Source organism: Bicyclus anynana, chromosome 17 (assembly GCF_947172395.1).
Source record: "Bicyclus anynana chromosome 17, ilBicAnyn1.1, whole genome shotgun sequence".
Classification (NCBI taxonomy): Eukaryota; Metazoa; Arthropoda; class Insecta; order Lepidoptera; family Nymphalidae; genus Bicyclus; species Bicyclus anynana.
Window position 1 is genome coordinate 5,209,038 of NC_069099.1, and position 22,684 is coordinate 5,231,721.

Here is a 22,684-nt window from a genome sequence, read left to right on the forward strand (position 1 = left end):
CAAAGTGAAAGTTTAGCAGATAAGCATTTGCATAGCTAAAGAGACCCAAACTTAACGCTCCACTTGCCACATCTCGGCAAATACGACCGGTCAGCAATCAACGATAGTGGCGTATGAGATTATCTCGACTGGTGTGACCTTTAATACTTATGTGCGTACATAAAATACGAAACGACCATAGATTTCTATATTTTCAGATAAAAATCCCGAAAAGACAAAGCTTATATTATCTTTTTTCAAGTTTCAAGTTGAATAATTGCTTTATTTTGTTGTTCTTCGCGATAAATAGATTTGTTGATGATGACTCTACAGTGTTTTACTGTTTGTTTTTATTCTAAATATACTTGCGCTTGACTACAATGCCTGGTGGAAAGCAATGATGAGGTCTAGGTTGGAGCGCGCTTGCCTAGAAAATATCTATTCACTCTTGTCTTGAAGGTGCACAAATTATAAGTGTTAGGAAACACAGAAGCCGAAAAGCCATTTCACATTTTCGCTGTTCTTATCAGGAACGACGATGCGAAACGTTTTGTGCGAGTTGTCTGGACATCAACAACAAAAGGAAGCCAATTTGCACGGTGTCTCCAATGATACGTCTAGCGTGACGATCAACTGAGTCTAATGCGGAGAGCTGATATTTAGCAGACCCCAGATAACTGTAAGTTTAATAAACATCTAAGGATGTTGAGATTTTGAAGTAAAGCGTTGCCATGTACATAATACCTACAGAAGGGTTTTATTCGGCTTGAGACTGGTGTTTCCCCTTGAACTTGTCAAAAGCCGACGAGTTCAACGTTTTTGTATTAAATATTTCAATCCGATTAACATCCAAACTGTCACATGAACGCAACGTAACTAAACTCAGATGCTGTACGTGTATTTATAAACATACTTAATGTATATTCTAATAGGATAAGCAATTTCGAACGCTAATCGAAATATCGGACGATAATCGAGAGCATTTGCATTGCTAAAGAGGCCCAAATTTGTCGGTCGAATGTACCCGCGCACGGCCGCTGAGGCGGTTAGCAATCAATGATACGCCCGTATGCAAGATTATCTAGATGGCGTACGTGTTAACACGCATTATGTATTCCGGCACAATGGCGCTAAATGAGAAGCCAATCAGGGGCAGCTTATAAGGGCTGACACTGTCAGATAATTTTTTTTTTAATAATAGATTTTTTTTTTTCATTTTTTTTTTCACATAAATGCAACGAACCTACTCGTATATTAAAGAAAAAAATTTCTTACTTTTTAAAAACTTTAAACTATTTCCTCTAGTAAATAACCTTGTGCACAGTAAGCATGTGTACATAATTTTTTTAAAACCAAATTAAAACCAATTTGTTTGGGCTCTTGTTTATTGTAAAAACAACCTTCAACAAACAACAAAACAATAATATTGAGAGATGGTATCGAAAAATGACCTAGAAATTTCTAAAGTAAATAAAATAACGCCATTGAGTAAAACCTTGTTAAACCATTCTTTTTCTATTTTGTTAAATAATCATTTGAGTAAAGTAAACCAAATTTAATGTTTTTTTTCATTTTTATATTTATTTCAGTAAATATTTTATTACATTTACTTAACCAAATAGTCGGAATTCCGTCGGCCAACTAGGCACATGTCGACTCGTACAGCCCGACTGGCAATCAATGATAGGCCCGCGCGCGGGATTATCTCGATGGCGTCGACGTTAACACGAATTACGTATTCGAGCACAATCGCGCTAAATGAGAAGCCAATCAACGACGTAAGGGTTGACACGTCCGTACTTTAAGAATATATTGTAATTTCTGTTACTGTTTTACTACACATCTTGAAATCATCAAGAGAGAATAAACACTCGATAGATTGAATTAATTAATTATCATAAAGACTGACATATCTAACAAGAATAAGAGCAAGAGGAAGGAATTGGAACAAGTGACAGAAAAGTTAAGAACATTGCATGAGCATGTAATGTGGAGGGATGAAATTATCAAAACTGCAATTGAAAGGACGAAAGACGAGAGGAAGGCCAAAAGAAAGGAATGAAGTGAAGAAGAAAAGACGGTCGGAGAGTGTAAAAGGAGTTACTGAACAGTTATGACTACTGGTGAAAAATGAACACAAAAGAGGACATATTGTGCCGTTCACACATAATTGGGATAAGGACAAGGCAATAATGATTGACTGAATATTTATCCCATCTTTCAATGAGAGAAACAATATTACAAACGATGACTTACATTTCATAAAACATCTGAACCGATTTGAACCAATGAAGCGAAGTCGGTGTCCAAAGAGCTAACAAAACGTATAATAATTTGGTAGGTAAATCAAAGACGCCAACAAACATACAAAACAAACAACAAATTTCGAAGGCTTTGTACTCAAATTAGCGGGAACTTGCAGGGATGACCCTAAAGAGTTAAATATTTTGCTAATTTTTTTTAATATTTTTTTATATGGTATGCCTTCGTTGTTGACAACCCTGTTCTATACTCCGAAACTCTTAACCCAACACGCAACGTTAACGACAGGCCTGTGACGTGACAACAAACCAGATCGATTTGCATAAATATGTTTCCATCGATTACGGACATTTTGCACAGGGACACGGCGTCGTATATCATTTTGGCGCACACGACACGAGACACGCTATCATATAATAGCTTTGCGAAACTTTATACGATACAATACACCACCTATATGGTTTTTTTTTGTTTCTTTACAAGTTAACCCTTGACTACAGTCTCACCTGTCACCTGATGATGCAATCTAGAATGGAAACGGGCTAACTTGTTGGGAGGAGGATGAAAATCCACACCTCTTTCGGTTTCTACACGACTACGTACCGGAACGCTAAATCACTAGGTAACAATCCAAGGCCGAAGCCTCCCACCAGCCAAACATACATCACTGTTATGTTGCAGCTGTTGCTATACCCACAGTCCAGCAGCGGGCGGGGATCAAACCACCATATTTCGGTGATGAGTCCACTTATCATTAAGCTATTGATGCTTCAATAGTAGCTTTATATACGTAGATACGTATTTATACGTATGTGCATATTACCGATATTTTTACATCGTCAAAAAATTGGTAATACGTACACAAGTAGTACTAATCTACTATGCCAATTTTGGCAAATCAAAGCAGCAAACAAACAAAAGATATTGTTGGTATATAACTTATGTACATATATTAAATAACATGCATATTATACATATATATATATATATATATATATATATATTTACATTAGTAATAATACATTACGTTTTTTAAACATCTGCGAAAAACACCCATACCTGAAACAGAAAAGAGAAATTTATTGTAACACATCACTTTTTTAATCACCCGCGTACTTTCCGTCCCCGAGAGAACGAGGGGTTAAATAAATAGCCCATAGCAGTCGGAGATGTAGCTTCCAAACAGTGAAAGAATTTTCAAATCGGTTCAGTAGATTCGAAGCCTATTCATTATCAAATTAATGTTTTATCAAAAAATCCTCACGTAAGTACTTTTAATTAGAAAAACCTGGCTGTTAGTAATAAATCTACTATCGGTCATTAAAACCGATTACACAAATGCGTACATCCACAGCTAGACATAGGCCTCTTACACAAAAAGTAACAAAATATATTACTTTTTGTTGGTGGGTCTCTGCCACCCATCTCTCCTATAAAGAGGAAGATCTGAACATGTATTGGGCTACTCAAATAATATAATGATAATCATGATATCTTGTATACTAGCGGACGCCCGCGACTTCGTCCGCGTGGAATTCAGTTTTTCACAAATCCCATCGGAAACCATGAATTTTCCGGGACGAAAAGCAGCCTATATGTCAATCCAGAGTAAAATTTTTTTCATTTCAAATTTCAGCCAAATCGCTTCAGTAGTCGCAGCGTAAAGCAGGAACAAACATACATACACTCGCACACTTACGGACATTAACAAACATACATACACACACACACTTACACTTCGTGTGATAGTGTGATGTGATGTGATACATTGTAGGTATACCTACATATAAATATCGTAGAGAAACAGCCACAATTATTCGGTACTCATAAGGTCATCAACAGTATGAATATTCCACTCTTAATGGGAGTGCTTTAGTTTTGCCCTCCATTATATAAGTACGGGCGAGCACGAATAACATTAAAATTACATTTCTTCAACGTAGATACTATGAGTGGCGATCGCGGATTTACATTAATCTAGACGCCGCTTATTCATTTCATGGAACAAAATACATATATATTTTTAACCGATTTCAAATTAAGAGGTTTCAATTCACACACGTATCTATCGTATCACACGAGTATCTATGTAAAATATCTACAATTTTCTCAAAACCACTGGTCTAATCGTTAGTTAAATGCACGAAAGTTTTGTATGTCACTAGCAGACGACCCGCGGTTTTACCCGCGTAGTTCTCGTTCCCATGTGAATCATCATCATCTCCTTACCCTTATCCCACTCAAGTGGGGTCGGAAAAATATGTCAATCATTTCCATTTGTCTCTATTACTCGTCAACTCATCATCTACTCAATTTATACACATGTCCTCTTTCACACAATCCAATCATCTAAATAAAAGGATAAAATATAGCCTGTGAAACCCACAAATAACGTGGCTTTCTATCAGTAAAATAATTTTGGTAAAAAGATTTATGATTGATTGATTGATATAAGATGGTTTTCCATTATCAAGTGGTGGGCTATCTGATAGGTAAACACGAATGTGTCAATATTAATTATTTTTTATAACTGACTGTGACGTCACGTGGGTCTCAGCTGTAAACCAGCGCCAGGTTTTGCATTTCATGGCATGCAATTCACGGCACCAATGCTGAGCTGTAAGCCCAAGTGAATAAATGTATTTTCATTCTTTCTATTTATCTATTATACAAAAAAAAAATTTCGTAATTTATGACTTGGCAATACCTCAATAATCTTTTTTTCTAGACCAAGAACAAATCACAATAAACGAGCATATAGGTACAGCAATAAAATGCTCAAATCACGGAATACAAAATCCATAAAGATAAGGCAAGAGAGAGAGTGTGAAACAAGTCACAATTTTCCAGTCAAGTATACAGGACGAGGTGGCCGAGAGGTTAAGGCGTTGGACTGCTAATCCAATGTGTTCTACACGCGTGGGTTCGAATCCCATCCTCGTCGATAGTTTTTGAAAATATCTTTCTATATATTTTTTAAAAAGATTTCATTATTTTTTTTTAATTTACAAAAAAAAACAATATTTTATTGACAAATCTATTGCTTGCAATTCAGCACTAGCGAACTAGATATGCCCTTAGACAGTGAACAACTGCTGAAAGCAGGACATTTGCTTCTTCTAATAACTCTGACTTCAAAATAAGAGGAAGGTCTATGCTCAGCAAAAGTCAGTCAGTTAATTTAGTTCCTTAACTTTTTAAAAGGAGGAGGTACTCAAGTTGACCGGCATGTTCTTTTTTATAAGTGTTAAGGTACCGTTTGTCTCACAACGTAGGAAATCCCATCGATATAAATTGTTAGATGGGCCTACTAAAGAACGCACAATTTTATGTCATTATCTAAAGACGTGCACGCACATCTTATCTTAGTATGTAACAAGCGCATGCTGTGAGTGGACGTGGACTTAAAAAAATATTTACTGTTTTTTGTTATTTTAATCCCTTAATATTATGCCTTCATGTTCATTTTAGAAGTGTAAAAACACAAGCCACAACATGAATAAAAAGAAATGTGTTACAAGTGATGACGTACACAATGTGCGAAACCAATGACAGTTCCGCGACGCTTTGAGGCCCATCTAACGATCTACGATCGATGGGGAATCCTAAAAAATAAACCCACACTCTCGTCTCATAACACGATGCCGTTGAAAATATATCTCGCAATATAAAACGGCCCTAATACAAGGCGGAGGCCCAATAATTTTCTTTAAATTAAGCCAACAAGTTCACTGGATGTTCATTGTTTGTTTTTATTAGATTTCTCTTGTAGCAGCACCACTCAGGGTAAATTGAGTCAGATAAGAAACCTTTTAACTTATAAAGCCTAATTACCTACCAGCGTTCTTGAGGATTGCGTATAATTTGATTGTGGACCCACCAATCTTCCGCACAATAACTGTATTGTTATATACGAACTGCCTTGATGGGGCAGTGGTTAGCCTATGTGGCTTAGGATCGCGAGGTATTGAGTTCCATTCCTGAGTTGGGCTACGAAGTACCGAGCCTTTCTTTCTCTATAATTTAGAATTTGGTGCCAATCAAAACCAATCAGAACCGACAGCTTATCTTGCTCTTGGAATTACTTGCCTAATTTAATTTAGTGAATTAATGGTCTAAAAGTGTTGTAAGTTGTAACCTTATCCATACGAATATTATAAATGTGAAAGTGTGTCTGTCTGTTTGCTTGTCCGTCTTTCACAGCAAAACGGAGTGACGAATTAACGTGATTTCTTATGTTGAGATAGTTAAAAGGATGGAGAGTGACATACAGCTAATTTTCGTTACTGGTTGACCCTCAATTTTTCTATAATGGGGCGTGGAAGTTTGAATGGAGCCTTTGAGCCTTTTTATGAGGGCAACAGAGCGACCAGGTCTCGGATCCGTAAGTCATTACTGGCAACATGCACTGTTCGAAGACTTTCATCTCCTCTTCTGTTTTTAATAAACTATGTAAAGAATATAAGTCGTGCAAACGCTTTTCTACAATAGGTACTTAGTTAGGGTTCAGATAAAATGACAATTTATATCTAATCCCTAAGGACAAGCTTCTCAGACTTTACGCAGACGTTATCAAGTAAATGTTAGCAAAACTCTAAGTCCCGCTACAACTAGAGACAGTCTACGTCTAGGGAGGTTTCGTTTGTACAGCCTTAACTACATTAAGTATGTTTACACAGTTAAAGTTCGCTACAAAGTTTCTTATCTGTAAAATTAAAAGTTTCAGATAAAACCCGATCCCGGGCCATTAAACGCCGCGCTGTAATTAAGTTTGTCGCGGAAATTACTACACGCGATATTCCCTCCACAGTATAAATAGCATACAGTTCATTATCAGAATTTTAAAAGTCCCCACCGTGGAGACTAGAGGCGCTACAGACTTTCAGTTATAACTGCGTAGTATTAACTGTACAGTTTTATCTAATCGCAAATTTCAATCAAAATCATCAAAGAAAAAGCTTTACAGTTAGTTTTAACTGTAAAGTCACACACTACTAGTCACGGACACTACACACGGATAATTTAACTGAACAGTTCGACTGTTCAGTTTAAGACTTATCTATTGGGCTATACTTAGGAGAAAGAATTTGGAACTGAGAATCACTATGCTACTCATTGTAGGTTGCCGGGCGGGTGATGATGTTTGATTGAGCAACGATCGCTATCAGACTTAACTTACTCTTGGAAAAAATAAAATCGCAACATTTCTCAGCTCAACCAACACCTCAACCTACCACAATATGCATACCACTGGCCTGACAAAATTTACATTTAAGTACGTCACTTAAGAAGAACTGGACCGGAATAAATCTGTATGTTTGAATTTGTTAATTTTTGATGGTTTATTTTACGATTTTAGATTTTTACTGATTTCACATTTATTACTGTGTGTGGTCAAACATACGCGAAGCGAATACTTTGAGTTCTATAGGCGAAAAAGTAGGTCCGCGGTCCGGTATTGCGAAGATTACAACGATGTGCGCGGAAACCGCGTTATAACAGAGATACGCCATTAATATTTTGTTGACTTACTTCACTGTATGATGGGTATACTGTGGTAATTGATTAGTCACGACAGTTAATCGTGGGAACAATATTATCAACACGCTATATCCACTGTTTATTTACACATGACAGTTTCAACACGAAAATAATATATATTTTTTTGTGTTTTTTACAATTTATTAGAGCTTGATTATAGGTGAGTGAATATAATTAACGTCCATCGTATTAAAAGATAATAAACACGATATGTACTTACCATTATTTATTCTACTATATCACGTTATCGCATAAGTTTTCTATTACACTTCTTTCATAAGTAATTCTTTCACATGGCCTAAAAGTATGTGACTTTGTTTTATGTTTTTTTTTAGTACAAGTTAGCCCTTGACTACAATCTCACCTGATGGTAAGTGATGTTGCAATCTCAAATGAAAGCGGGCTTACTTGTTAGGAGGAGATGAAATTCGCACCCCTTTCGGTTTCTACACGACATCGTACCGAAACGCTAAATCGCTTGGCGGTATGTCTTTGCCGGTAGGGTGGTAACTAGCCACGGCCGTAGCCTCCCACCAGCCAGACCTGGACCAATTAAGAAAATCGCAATCGACTCAGCCGGAGATCGAACCCAGGACATCTGTCTAGTAAATCTTCAAAAAAGATAGAAAAAATATATTTATCGAACCCACGGTCTTGGATGCAGAAGTTAATGTTACTACTCACTACGCCACTCGGTCGTCTATTGGTAGTTTCCCGTTGTAAAATCACATTTCGTTAAATCCACTTACAAAAAGTGCATCATAATCGTTCCATCATTTTACGAGTGGTGCTTGAATAAATAAACAGTCATAAATTATTTGCTTGCGGTTGCTATACCCCGTGTTTCTTTTTTACTTTTTTCCCAAGAGCATTCGTGCTTGTAATTAACAATTCACGAAAGTTTCAACAGAACCGGATGAATGGTTTAGAAACACACACCAGTAAAAACATATATACATAAAATCATTCATCAATCAATGCTAGTTGCAAAGTTTTAATGTATAATATCAGAGCCGTGATAGCCTAGTGGATATGACCTCTGCCTTCGATTTGGAGGGCGTAGGTTCGAATCCGGTCCGGGGCATGCACCTCCACCTTTTCAGTTATGTGAATTTTAAGAAATTAGATATCAAATGTCTCAAACGGTGAAGGAAAAACATCGTGAGGAAATACTTGAGAATTTTCTTAATTTTCTAGGTGTGTGAAATCTGCCAATCCGTATTCGTTATCTGGGCTAGGCGGACTATTAGCCTAACCCCTCTCATTCTGAGAGGAGCCTCGTGCTCAACAGTGAACCGAATATGGGTTGTTAATGAAATAAAAAAAATAGTAAAATAAAATAGTCAACTACACCAAGAGCCGACATCACTTTGTCTACTTCATTTTAATAATTCCATTATTATAATTATTATTTACGTACAATTTACAAGTTAATTTAACAGTGAATATATATTTTACACATTGCCCAATGTTTTTCCTCTTTTGTTAAATATTCTTCCTTGATATTTTTAACAATGTAGATTTTAGGCTATTTTACAATTACGCCTTTGCCAAAACGCATACGCGGCCGCGTAAATTCGCACGCCCAACCCGACATATTTAAGTATGCACTCAACATGTTACATGCGAAATAATATCGAGTGCCTATTCACACGCGGACGATATTTAGCACCTGTTAGTTCGCACGGCCGCCGTGTACCCCGTACACCGATATGAATAAATAATATTACGCTTCCATCGGTTACCGGTACACGTGCGAATAATAGAACCGGCTGAATTAAGCCGTTGGAGTGTGCGTGAATAATAAATTTGTTACAGAATATCTCTTTATTTCTCCGTTTTTTTCCCTCTATCTCTCTCTCTGCGTTTATTTCACTCGATCATATTTCATTACGCACTTACCTACGACGCTTGAGAGACGGTGGACATAATTTTGCAGTGTTCTATCCATTATTTATTTGTGTGTTCGTGGGTTCAAATAAAGATTACAGCCTTGCTACCCTAGCAAAAATTTGGAATTAAATTCCATTTTACTTATATTATTATTTTCTGAACTTTATTCTGTACTAACAAAAACAGGAAAGCTGTATTAAACTTAAACTAGAAATGTAGTATGAACATCGCCATACTGATGCTAAATATAGCGCGTTTGCGAAGTTTCGCGATACCAAACCTTTTCGTGTCAAAAAGCAAAAATCATTTAAATAGAGCTCCATCTCTAATGCATTCCAAGCTATACTAATATGTAAAGCTGAAGAGTTTGTTTGTTTAATTGAACGCGAATAACCGATTAATCTCAGGAAGTAGGTACTGGTCCGATTTGAAAAATTCTTTCAGTGTTAGATAGCCCATTTATCGAGAAAGGCTATAGGCTATATTTTATCCCCGTTTTTCTACGGGAACGGAAACCACGCGGCTGAAACTGTGCGACGTGAGCTAGTATTATAATAATCTAGAGGCAATTAAAGGTACCAGTTATTTCTTATAAATTAATACGTGTTTCCGAGAAGGTTACATAAATATCACATAAAGCACTGGCCTATAGTATTTTAATGTGGAAGCATTGTTGCAAAATCGTTCAACAAAACATTCAGGAGCTCTTAGACTATTAGAGATACGTAATAAATAACGTTTTCGCGCGTAAAGAAATTTATTTTCGCGTTTTAATGTAACACATATAATATAGAGTGCTCCTTCGGAATGATATTTTTTTGAAAAGCCTCCGTTATTCAGTTAGCATTAAATCATATTTTGGCAATAAATAATGTATTAAAAGCATTTCTTTTGGATCGTAAAAATGGCAATAATAAATAATCTGCAAAAAGTCTAGAATTTCATTTCGTTTGAAGCCTATAAGGGTTAAGACGAAATGTGCGTAATATGTGTTAAGTTTGCGTTTGGTTGTCTCTGGATCTACTGAACCGATTTTGAAAATTCTTTTATTACTAAATAGCCACGTTATTTGTGAGTGTCATAGGCTATATTTTATCCCTGCATCCTGGGAATGGGAACTACAAGGGTAAAATAAAGGGTCGTTTGCTATAAGCTCTGAAGAAATGTTTGGAATCGACTTTGTTAATTCGAATATCAAAGATGTAAAATTCTCTTTTCAACGTCAGTGTATATGTACGAGTATGATATGTCGATTTTTGAGGCAACAGCTTTCTATTCAAACAATCTCCTAGGCAAGCGCGCTCCACTCTAGAGACCACATCATTGCATCTGATGGTAAGTGATGACACAATCTTGATGGAAGTGGGCTAACTTATTAGGAACTAGCGGACGCCCGTGACTTCGTCCGCCCTTAGACCTCTTTAATCCAGGCCTTACAGTAGTATCGCTGTAAAAATGGGGGAACTTCTCCCGTTTTCCCAACATTTCTCTTTACTGCTCTGCTCCTATTGATCGTAGTGTAATGAAAAGTATACTATAACCTGCCCAGGAGTATGAAGAATAATTGTACCAAGTTTTGTTAAAATTCGTCGAGTAGTTTTTGTTTCGGACGGACATACAGACAAAAATTTAATATATATAGTAATATATATAGATAGTTATTTTGGAAATATATTTCATGTCCATAATTGACCTCTCTACAGATTTATTATTAGTAAGGTATAAATAAATATAGGATGAAAATCCTATCTACCATCAACAAAATGTTATAGCAATATACGAGTAACTAAACCAAAACTGTATTTCGGAAAATTACCATGCGCAAATATAATATATAGACTTAGTATAGTTAAATACTAACACTAGGTATGCTAAGACTCGGAAGAGGTTCCGCTGTAATAACCCAGCATCCAGTAAGTAGGTCACACCATCTTGAGAATCAGTTTAGAGAATATCTCGATGGAAATTGCTTCTTGTAAAGCTTTGGAGTGTAATTGAAGCCGAAATTCAGTTACTGCATGCTCTTCGGATGGGTATTAGATACTAGATCATATTAGATTAAACATTGATTATAAAGATAGATATTTTTTATTACCATTTAATGATTTACACTTACTTAGGTACGACTGTCATGTAATGTGGGTCAGTGTAGTAAGAGTGATTTTTGCCGAAGCTAAATTGCACACACAGAGCAGTGATAGCTCAGTGGATATGACCTCTGCCTCCGATTCCGGAGGGTGTGGGTTCGAATCCGGTTCGGGGCAAGCTCCAACTTTTCCAGTTGTGTGCATTTTAAGAAATTAAAAATCACGTGTCTCAATCGGAGAAGGAAAACATCGTGAGGAAACCTGCATACCAGAGAATTATCTTCATTCTCTGCGTGTGTGAAGTCTCCGCATTGGGCCAGCGTGGTGGACTATTGGCCTAACCCCTCTCATTCTGAGAAGAGACTCGAGCTCAGCAGTGAGCCGAATATGGGTTGATGACGACGAAATTGCACACAATGGCCTTGTGATATCGGCTAGGTCTACGAATTGGCAAAAATCTGTTCTTCATACTACCATTTCACAGTCTTCTAGTCAATATAAAACCTCAAACCACATCACAAAGCTATGCATTCCTAATTCAGTTCGATTGGCAATGATCATTAACCATACAGGTGTTTTACCGTTTAATACACCTGTATGGTTAATAATAATTTTTAAGTCGGTTGGTGTTTTTTGTGAAAAAAATTTATTTTTCTGGTTTAGTGTGTCCTAGCACAGTGAAGAAAGCGCCACAGTACGGGCGATTTTATTATTTTCATTTTTACACAAAATTACTAAAGCGATTTTAATGAAAATCAACTGGAACCAATCTGGAAGTATACTCTTTCTAAAAAAAAATAATTTTCAAAATTGGTTAAGAAATAACGAAGTTATAAGGTGACAAACATTAAAAAAAAGTACGCTACGAATTGAGAACCTCTTCCTTTTTAGAAGTCGGTTAATAATCATACACAAGCAATCCAGTACACAAGTTACAGTCTGCCATATGTAGGCGAGACTCTCGACGGGTATCGTTACGTTTAAACTTTAAAGTTTGCAGCCTAGGAAGCGATATTGAATTTGGTTTCTGCTACTAAAGTGCCAATAGAATCTCCGATTGCTGCATTATTTAACGTAGCGGTATATCGCTGTCTTTAAACCAAATATAACCTACATTGGGGTTTATTTTCGAGATAAAACACGAACCTTTTTATTCATGATTGACTCTTTCTCAAGACCTCAGTAACTTCACTATTTTTGTATTGTTCATTAAAAAAAATGTATTATTTCGCGAGTTTACTGCACTGTGTGCAATCATAACACTTTAGTGTGAAACGGACCTAAAACAAAAGCTCATCAAACAAAACGCTAACAAATCCGCTACATACGCTCCCATTTAACAAAATGTGTCTCGATTTTCCACCGCACATTAATTTCCACAGCACATCTCTCGCAAGTCCGCGGTCAAACCCCCAAGAGGAAAGGTCCGGGCTTCCTTCCGTCCCGGACTGCCTTTATTGCGACTTTATTTGGCACAATGAAAATCATATTCAACGTCGCACATAACGTATACACACATGATAAATGAACCGCAAAGGGTACTGTGTAGTCCCCTGGGAGAGTCTGCTACCGTTGTAGACCTTACGATTATGAAACAATTGCATTTTTTTACTTAGGGGACCTTAACAGGGAAACACGTAAGCTTTATATGATGACTTTGTCGTCCATATGTCTGTCTGTCAAGATCCTTTATGTGGGGAACGTGTGGAAATATCGAGTTGAAATTAAAGCTATATACTAAGATCTAAAATCCCTTCATCATTATCAACCCATATTCGGCTCACTGCTGAGCTCGAGTCTCCTCTCAGAGTGAGAGGGATTAGGCCAATAGTCCACCACACTGGCCTAATGCGGATTGGCAGACTTCACACACGCAGAGAATTAAGAAATTTCTCTGGTATGCAGGTTTACTCACGATGTCTTTCCTGCACCGTTTGTTACACATGATTTTTAATTTCTTAAAATGCACATAACTGAAAAATTGGAGGTACATGCACACACGCTCCGAAATCGGAGGCGGAGGTCATATCCACTAGGGTATCACGGCTCTTAAAAAAAGATCCCTAAAAATCCCTTGGAACTTTTTAAAAATCAAACATCTAAATTTACATAAAAAAACAATCGGAACCCTCAGAGGGCGAGTCCGACTCGCACCTATCGTGTGTTTTTATTAGCAATTATAAACTTGAATTCTAACTAGCAAATCAAGTTTACCACCTTCTAAGTACCGCCTTTGATTCGGTCTTAAATAACGAAAAACAAACTAAAACAACAACAATTAATTAGGCCTCACTAGAACTGCAGCAAATTCTATATTAAAACGGGTATCCAAAGCTGCTCTAGTAGCCCTTACCAAATTAGGCTGGGCAGGGAAAACAACACGAGTACAAAAGGTAAGCGTTGACATTTCATAAAAGAACTCCATAACCTTACATCCTAGTCACAAGTCCCGGGTTCTGCTCACAGTTCTCTGCCATGCTATGAACCCTGCAACCACACGGAAAGGTACCTATATACATGGAATGCTAAGATATTTGCCTCATGTTTTGCATTTGCCTGGCCGTTCCTACTCCAAGCAAACTAGAAATTAAAAAATCATGAAATAACCCGAACCGTGTGTGATGTACTCGAATACTGCATAACATACGGACGGTGCTTTCCTAGAAGATCTCGTCGGTGTTAAAAATTCCTGCAAAGTGTTCGACGAGGCTTTGCAAAGTGTCACTGCGTCGGCGGCGCCTCCTTTGAGACACACAACGTAATATTACGTCGAAAGGACGGTGACAGGTGTTCTCGGATGGCTTTGAAAAATGCGCCGCCTCGGGAACTACATAGGTACGTTAACCCTCCATCACTCGCACGAGATGGTTTCCATCCCAAAGAATTTCGAAGTTAAATTTTTTACCATTATGTTCATTTATGAAGCAGTGCGCCTGTTTAACTTCAAAGTTTAAATGTCAGTGCAATAGACACTTTCTTGACAGTGTGTGTGTTTTTTTTAAACTTTACAAGTTAGCCCTTGACTACAATCTCACCTGATGGTAAGTGATGATGCAGTCTAAGATGGAAGCGGGCTAACTTGTTAGATGGAGCATGAAAATCCACACCCCTTTCGGTTTCTACAAATAAACCTGGCTAAGTTTGTTTTGGGCTCTTCTCGGACCGAGGTGCGTTTGGAATCCTCGTAACTTTAATTTTAAGTTTTCGAATAATTATTATCACCATTATCTTAAGTTTAATATTATTACCTGACGTTTCGAAAGAGCTTGTAAACTGAGCCTATTTGAAATAAATGAATTTTGATTTTGACTTTTACACGGACGGAACCGGAGTACCGGAACGCTAAATCGCTTGGCGGTACGTCTTTGCCGGTAGAGTGGTAACTAGCCACGGCCGAGGCCTCCCATCAGCCAGACCTGGACTAATTAAGAAAATCTCAATCTGCCCAGCCGGGGATCAAACCCAGGACCTCCGTTTGGTAAATCCACCGCGCATACCACTCACATTACTTACTCACATACATTTAAGTTTTCGTGGGGTCCCTATTACACCCAGCGAGTGCTCGCGCTATACTTTCGCAGAGAGTATTCAGTATTCAGCATGTTAACCTCTGAAATGTTGTGTTCTATATGGGAAGGCCGCTGCACCCCGCGAGTGCTCGCGGTAACAAAAGCCCGCACGAGTAACGGAGGGTTAAGGAGGAATGTGTCAACGGATAGAGGGATAGAGTTTTCGGATTCTTTGTGCGCCCGTAATAAGCAGCAAATGCGCCAGATGCTCTCGTCTGGATATACGAGTACGCTGTTACTTTATACTATTATTCATAACAAGCAGGGTTCTCAAAATCCTAAGTAACTTAGAGCCGTGATAGACCAGTGAATATGACCTCTGCGTCCGATTCCGGGGAGTGTGGGTTCGAATCTGGTCCGGGGCAAGTACCTCCAACTGTTCAGTTGTGTACATTTTAAGAAATTAAATATAACGTGTCTCAAACGGTGAAAAAAAACATCGTGAGGAAAACTGCGTACCAGAAAATTTTCTGAATTCTCTGCGTGTGTGAAGTCTGCCAATCCGCATTGGGCCAGCGTGGTGGACTATTGGCCTAATCCCTCTCATTCTGAGAGGAGACGAAGTAACTTAGATGACTCGTAAAAAGTTCTTAGAAATGTCAGCATATTTTCTAAAAAAAAAATTGAACTAGCTACATGCTAGAAGGTAGGTAATTAAGTCTACTAATACAATGACATGAATATTATCTCAGATTGATTTAATATAGTAAGACCAGAACTTTATACCTTACAAATTTTATAAATGCGTAAGTAGGTTTGTCTGTCTTTTACCTTCTTACGGCTAATCCCCTTAAAAAAATTTGAGAATTTGTTGGTATACAGATAAATTGAAACTTAAAGGCCATCATAGGCTACTTTATATCTAGGAAAAAACCATGGTTCATTCATACATTCATCATTACCATGATTCATCGATGGTTTGTGCTCATTGATTTGTGAAAAACAGATCACGAACGGAGATGCGGGCATCCGCTAGTATAACGTGTGCCGTGAAAGTCCAGTGGACATGATCTCTGCCTCCCATTCCGGAGGGTGTAGGTTCGGATCCGGTCCGGGGCATGCACCTTCAACTTTTCAGTCACGTGTCTCAAACGGTGCATGAAAAACATCGTGAAACATCTGCACACCACAGAGAATTTTCTTAATTCTCTGCGTGTGTGAAGTCAGCCAATCCGCATTGGGCCAGCGTGGTGGAGTATATGGACTAACCCCTCTCATTCTAAGAGGAGAATCGAGCTCAGCAGTGAGCCAAATATGTGTTGTTAATGATGATGATGACTAGTATAACAATAATTGTATAGCAATGATAATAGAGTAAGTATAATTCGTGCATCATGCCGAAAACACACTTCGTCCATATCATTACGCCTGCGTTATCACTTGTACGTATCGCGTTACGAAAAACAACAATGGTATGACTTGTAGGGGCGTAACAGCTTTATTTGAAAGGAAAAATCCAGTCTCCATACAATTTACGAATGATACAGAGCTGAAAATTCGCCATAAATTAGAACAATTAAGGAAAACTCATAAGGACAATTTGCAAGGAAATCTATATTTGCCTTATCATTTAAATTACTTGTTACAGGTGGGTAATAATTCGTATGTCTTAATTCATTAATGAAATTCATTGCATTATCTGTGTTGAACTGACAGGTGACAGTTTTACTATATATTTGACACTAAGTTGACACATCTAATCAAATTATTGTATTAATATACAATATTATTAATGATATTTGACAATGAAATCGCATTGTGATTGACTTTGACATTGACAGCCCGTGTTTGCAAAGACACTTACTGACAATCAGTGAATTACGCACCAAAGAGGATTCAAAAATCACTACGATCGGTGTGAAAATAATGAAATCAGCTTATTTTTTCTGTTAGCGAATATTATTTCGGCTAAGATTCTAATGGAGCAGTCTAGTAAAATAAACAAGATTTTTAGTACATTTTTATTTCTGTATTGTTCTGAAAAGTGGGCCCAACTTCAGACATCTCCATTACTATCACAAAGTCACCATCTTGATCCAAACATAAATATTGTTATATCCTACAGCGTCCACAAAAGAAATACCCTGCCAAGATAAAATTTGCGTTTCACATTTGTTTTTAAAAACAAAGAAGCTTCGCTGTGAAAAAAATTCGATATACCTCATCCGTAAAAGTTTGTAATTAAAAATTGCGCTTTTGTTCTAAACTTTACGACAACGAGCTATTGCAGAAAGTATTCAGGAGGCTTCCAGACCCCGACCTTTATCTTACTTAGCCGTAACAAAACACAATACGCATCAAACTATTTTAAACCCTGATACCGTTAGCTTCAAAGTTCAAAATCCTGTGATAACGCTACTTCTAAGAGTTCCATTTACCGAATAACACGTTCTGCGGGGAAGAAAATGTACAAATATGTTTTGTTACTAGATTTAACACAAACAAAGGAACGTCCTCTTCATACTGTAAGAAAAAATAGCAAATACATATTTAAATTATCTAACTATTTACCGACAAACATATGTAGATATGTTGGTAAGTACAGTCACATAACCCTTAAACTGTTAAGGGTGCGTAAACTGTTAAACGTGCTAAGAACAAACTATAGCCTTCCTCGACAAATGGGCTATCTAACACTGAAAGAATTTTTCAAATCGAACCAGAGTAGGACAAACAAACAAAGTCTTCAGCTTTGTTATATTAGTATAGATTACAAAGAGGTAAACTTTGTTATACTGTATTGTGTGTTATTGACGACCTCCGTAGCGCAGTGGTTTTACAAGATGGAGGTCTTGAGTTCTATCCCCGGCTGGGTCGATTGAGGTTTTCTTCATTGGTTTAAGTCTTGCTGGTGGGAGGTTTTCTCCGTGGCCAGTTACCACAGATTTAGCGTTGTTGTTGTTGTGAAAGGGGTGTGGATTTCATCCATCTTAGATTGCATCATCACTTACCATCAGGTGAGATTGCAGTCACGGGCTAACTTGTAAATTATAATAGAAAAAGCCATTCTTGTATAAAAGCTGCTGTATAAAATACAGAAGGGTAAATTTATCTTTCCTTTTCACTCCATATATAACGGGCATATTCTTGTAATAACTCATAATGTATGTGACATTAAAAACGATTTCTATTGTACTAAATAAAGTCGTAGTGAAAGGATGTTCGGGCGGAAGGAAACGAACCTTCCCCTCGGGATTGCTCCGCGGACTTCGGGGGGAGATGTGCTTTATAGATATTAATAGAGAATGTGTTTCGAATTAACATTATCACCCGCCAATCTATACTAATATTATAAAGCTGAGAGCTGAAGAGAAGAGACGCCCCGCGGTTTCACCCACATAGTTCCTGTTCCCGAAAGAACACGGAGTAAAAAAATTGCATATGACACTTGCAAATAACGTATCATTCTATCTGTGAAAGAATTTTCAAAATCGGTTCGGTAGATCAAGATTTACCCCTACAACCACACAAATTTCACAATCATTTCTTTTAAAAATTATTTTACATTTTCACTTGTTATACCTACTTAATATTGCAACCAACTTTCTTTGTAACTGTATGTGGCCTTATTATTGTTTATTTTATGTTTTTTGTACATATTTTGTTAAAACGCTGTTAGTTACAAATAAATAAATAAATAAATAAATAAATAAATTTTACCTCTTACAATCTAAATATATACAACTCAAAGGTGACCGACTGACATAGTGATCTATCAACACATAGCCCTAACCACTGAACGGATCGGGCTGAAATTTAACATGCAAGTAGATGTTATGATGTAGGCATTGGCTGAGAAAGGATATTGATCAATTCTACCCCCAAGGGGCAGCACCGGTTCACTCACACTTTTATTTAACTACCCTATAATGATTATTCTTGGTATTTATCCTCTTCTGTTTGTTAATCTGTTTATTTATCCTATTCTGTTTGTTAATAATGTTCTGTTTGTTCCTAAATATTGTATTATGCAATAATAACCAGTGCACAGTAAAACTAACTGTGGTTTGTGTTGCACTATGGTTAGGCTTAATTTCAATGTGTTGTTTGTTGAATAATAAATAAATAAATAATAAAAAATAAAGCAGGGTGGTGGGCTAAGCTGAGATCCATATCCCCTCTCCTATAAGGATAGGCCTGGACCTGTAATGAGCCGTTAAAATAGGCTGATAATGTGTTTCGGATGAGAACCTTTTCCTAGGACGTCTCTTGCCTGATTGTCTGTCATAAATAGCAGCATTAAGTATTACTAAAGGCGATTGAACCAAATCTGACCATAATTGAACAGCCGCCATTTTGATTATTTTTCGAAATCGCGGCGGATGATTAAAGTGAATGGGTAGAGAATATATAGACAAACAAAAAACGCACCAACCACAAAGTGTCACGTTACCGAGATATGGTAACGTAACACATTTGGGATACCATCACGTTAGAAAGTATAAATGTAGTAAAGTAAGTAGAGTATTTTTTAACCATTATTGTTGTACTCATATTACAAAAATGTTCGTCTATATGACCTCTAAACTGGAGACGGGTCAATTATACCAGCCTCTAAACAAAAAAAGTTCAAAACCATTTACATAAAGCCTCTTTTTACAATATCAACAACAACACACAAGATAGTCTTGTACTATTACTATCGCACCTATAGTATATTTTCTACCTACTATATACTATTTGCTCAAAAAGCCGTCTGTAGCAGCTCTTTTGAGACGCGTAATATAATATCACATTGAGATGCGGTGGCAGGTGTTCACAAATATGCAGTCAAAAATGCAACCCGTCCCGAGAATTAGCTATTGGAGGAGATGGGAGAAACTAGGCACAGAAAATAATAGTTTTAATACACAAATATAGATACAACATGAATAGTTCAAAAAACTAAAAAACACGTCCATCTCCTTTAAGATTTTCGCAAACAAAACAATGATTTATACAGGACATATTTATTATATAGTATATACATTTTATTTATTATATGCACGAGTACATGTAGGTATTACGTAACATATTCGTATAAGGGCCATTTTGATGAGCATGTTTCTAAAGAAACCTTTTTATGTATTTATATTTGTACGTATGTACTCAATTCTTCTAATTACGGTACAAAAATGGACACAAAAGCCCACAAATCTGATTACGCGCTGGGGACAAAGGTTTTGCCAAAGCGGAGTAATTATGTCGGGGTGTCGTCGAATTAATCAGATTAGCGAGGTTCACGGGGACGCGGCGCGTGTTCGTACGAGCGACTGTACGTGAACATTACGTGTGTGACAGACCGGACAAAAGCAATCAGGGCGAAGGCAGAGAATAGGGTAGTTGACTCATATCAAAAATATAAACAACTAGCGGACGCCCACGACTTCGTCCGCGTGGAATTTAGTTTTTTCACAAATCCTGCGGGAACCAAGGATTTTTCCAGGATAAAAAGTTGACGTGTTAATGCAAAGCAAAATCTATTCCCATTCCAAATTTCAGCCAAATCGCTTCAGTAGCTGCAGCGCAAAGGAGGAACAAACATACATACAACAGACTTACACACGAACTTTCGCCTTAATATTGATGTGATATTAATTTAGTGCAGTAGGTACATGGAATAATGGTCAGAAATATATCGATATTAATTACGATAAAGTAAGTAAGTTAAGGATTTCTTATAAAACTTAACATAAAAATCATGTATTTTTTAAAAATTTCCAAACGTCAAAAGCGCTGGCGTCCATTTTGTGAAGTCCCAATGTACTAAACGTCAAACTAAAATGTTTGTCAAACGCTCCGTTTGTCAAGGATTTGTTAACGTGACGTCATGAAACAGTTGAAACAGGCTATTATGGCCGACAGACATTTTGGCTCGAATTGTCAAAAAAATATTTAATATTTTTTCCAATCTAGTAGAACGATAATGAACAATTTAAGACCATTTAAAAAAATTATCAATTGGCCTTTTAATAGAACCCTTCATAGCATTCGTCGCATTCTCTCAAAAGATAGAACAGCTTATGCATGGACTCTGTAAAGAACAAAAGACGATTGGATAATCGATGCTATGTCGCGTGGCTGTTTTTGCTGACATATTAGGTCGTCTGACAAGTTGTCAGGTTGTTCAGGGTAGTGTGTTGTAATGTAAAACACGCCGCTTAAACGCAGCTTTAGCACTTTATGTTCTATGGAAAAATCACGACAAAATCAATGTCAAAGTCGAATATCTATTGACGGATAACGGCACGCTAATCAGTGATGATTAGCGTGCCGTTAACATATTTATATTATTAATTACTCCGTCAACATATGAGTCTCTCACAATTTTATTTTTCAGAACAAGCATGTCGTATCTGAATGTGAAATTGTCATAAAAAGCAACATTCTAGCTACTTTATTCTTTTACTAATGTATTTTAATTGCAATAAAGACTTTCTAATTCTAAAAAATCAATTTTTGTTTAATTAAACCATCAATTGCTCTAAGAGTTCAAAATTCGAAAATTTAATAACAAAGATAAGCTATATTTGCGATATAATGTTACATAACTTTTGCTCAATAGCCGCTCTAACGCGTGGATATTATCTCTGTACACTGTCATACATAACACGCACACATGTTGAACAACGGCTCATTCGTGATTGGCAGGCGATGTGGAGATATTCAGCGAAGTACACGTATAGGTGAATGAAATTATCTCTGAGCACATTAGTGTAGTCCATTACGGCCGTGTTAAGTAGGCTCGTGAAACATGAACTGGACAGTGTTGAATGGTAAAGCGCTGGTCTGTCATTCGCTGATTGGACTAATCAGTCCAAGTCCACGGGGTCATTGAACTTCGACGGGTTTATGTCAATGAATATACTTGCATGCCACTTACAGTTTTGAAGAGCATCAGTCAGTGAGTGACGAAATATGGGTTTTTAGACATTTATAAGTAAAAAAATTTAATAAAAAAATTCAAACGATTTCGAACACAAAAATTAACCTTAACTTAAAAGCAAAAGCGCACGAGCCGTGATAGCCCAGTGGATGTGACCTCTGCCTCCGATTCCGGAGGGTGTGGGTTCGAATCCGGTCCGGGGCATGCACCTCCAACTTTTCAGTTCTGTGCATTTAATAAAAAAAAAAATATCACGTGTCTCAAACGGTGAAGGAAAAACATCGTGAGGAAAACTGCATGCCAGAGAATTTTCTTAATTATCTGCGTGTATGTCTGCCAATCCGCATTAGGCCAGCGTGGTGGACTATTGGCCTAACCCCTCTCATTCTCAGAGGAGACTTGAGCTCAGCAGTGAGCTGAATATGGGTTGATAATGATGATGATGATGATGAAAAAGCAAAAAATAACATCGTACCTATGTGCTACCT

The 22,684-nt window shown here is 37.2% G+C and overlaps 1 protein-coding gene and 1 non-coding gene across 7 annotated transcripts in view; one reads left to right on the forward strand and one right to left on the reverse strand.

The window, feature by feature from the left end:
* Positions 1–22,684, reverse strand: part of LOC112054245 (furin-like protease 2) — a 373,473-nt gene that overhangs the window by 68,557 nt on the left and 282,232 nt on the right. The gene's annotated exons all lie outside the window — the stretch shown is intronic.
* On the forward strand, positions 5,104–5,185 carry Trnas-gcu (transfer RNA serine (anticodon GCU)). Its single transcript has one exon. It is a non-coding gene; the product is annotated as a tRNA-Ser (tRNA).